Raw genomic sequence first — 1,608 nt, 5'->3', positions numbered from 1 at the left:
CTATTGGCATGCCAGGAAAAGTACCTGTAAAAACCAAATCGGCCCAGATCTATCAAAAGGTAGATTCCATAGCTGAAATAGTTCTATAATACGATGGGGCATTTGACCTGCCCTGTGTCGAACAGGAGATATTATATGGCTCTATGAGAAAGTTGTTGCTTCTGTGCAAATCACTTAAGAATCATTAAAGATAATTCAGCTGTTTTCAAAAACAACATTGCAGAAAAACAGGGATCCAAGATGAAAAGTGACTAGTTCCCATTCTTTTCTTTTTTTAAGTTTGTAATTTTATATTTATGTACAGAAAACTTAGCAGTGTACATTAACCCAATTTAGTGGCGAGTTCTTTGGCCTTTGCCTTTTCCAGTTTGGCAATCTGAGCCACAGATTTAGGACCCAGGACATTGTCTCCCCAGTGATGGCGGATCTCATCATATCTGTCATTGTAAGTGGTCCTAATAGCAGCCATCCACCAGCTACATCGTGGGCAATCACCACCAGCTGAGCCTTCTTGTTCTCCACCAAGGTGGTGACTGTACTGACCCTGCTCTAAGGACAGGTGGTCTCTTAGTTGGGACGTCCCCTTTGCCAGCAGCTTTCTTCTCAGCACGGGCCAACAGCCTTTGCTGCTTCTCCTGCTTTGTCTCTGGCCTGTACTTGTGATCAAGCTTAAGCAGCTGGGTAGCTGTTTGCGGGTCCAGGGCCTGTGTGAACTGGTGAATGGCAGGAGGTACTTTGAGCCGCTTATAGAGGATGGCTCTTTGCCGCTGCAGCCTAATGTAGTGGGGCCATTTGATGAAGCATGTGAGATCTCTTTTGGGCTGGATGTCCTGCCCAATGCCGAAGTTCTTAGGCCTTTCCTCAAACAAAGGATTCACCACCTTTTTGGCCTCCTGTTTCTTCACGACGGCGGGGGCCGGGGCCACCTTCTTCCCCTTGGCCTTCTTTCCCTTGGGCATCTTGCTCGGCTGGAGGAGAGAGCCCCATTCTTATAGTGTGGGAACCCACAAAGATTCCAACTTATGGTTTGACTCAAGGTCAGAGAGTCAGAGCTTATGTTGCTCTCCAAGACTGCATAATGGGGTGCAAAGGCATGGCTACCAGGTGTCTTATGCTTCAAGGCCTAATCACAAGATGCTTTGCCTTGGAGTGTGATTACCAGGTGCTTTAAAAGGTCTATACTTGTTGTGCTTTAATCTTGAAAAGAGGTCTTTTGCCTCTCCCCTTGCTAGTACACAAAAATCCCACTAGAAATAAACTCGAGGCTACCTGGTATTGACGCAGGGCCCTCCCAAAGCTATCCTGTGCCTCTGTCTTTCTCTTTGTCTATGCCTATATTTCTTCCTAGCATTTCTCAATTCCTCACTCCCCACTTCAAGAGACCCTTTGATAGGTCAGGGCTGGGCCCCAACATTATAGTATGATGGTTTGAAAGAAAATGCCCCCCAAAGGGAGTGGCACTATTAGAAGGTATGTCCTTGTGGAGTAGGTGTGGTCTTATTGGAGGAAGTGTGTCACTATGGAGGCAGGCTTTGGAGTCTTATATATGCTCAAGATACTGCCCAGTGTCTCAAACCACTTCCTGTTGCTTGTGAGTCAAGATGTAAG

At 46.5% G+C, this 1,608-nt stretch overlaps 1 pseudogene; it reads right to left on the bottom strand.

Annotated features, from left to right (window-relative positions):
• Positions 1 to 289: 289 nt before the first annotated feature.
• On the bottom strand, positions 290 to 1,398 carry LOC114701940 (annotated as a pseudogene).
• Positions 1,399 to 1,608: the final 210 nt, after the last annotated feature.

Source organism: Peromyscus leucopus, chromosome 6 (assembly GCF_004664715.2).
Source record: "Peromyscus leucopus breed LL Stock chromosome 6, UCI_PerLeu_2.1, whole genome shotgun sequence".
In the NCBI taxonomy this organism is placed as follows: domain Eukaryota; kingdom Metazoa; phylum Chordata; class Mammalia; order Rodentia; family Cricetidae; genus Peromyscus; species Peromyscus leucopus.
The sequence above is the reverse complement of the archived record's forward strand: the minus strand, read 5'-3'. Positions and strand labels throughout refer to the sequence as shown.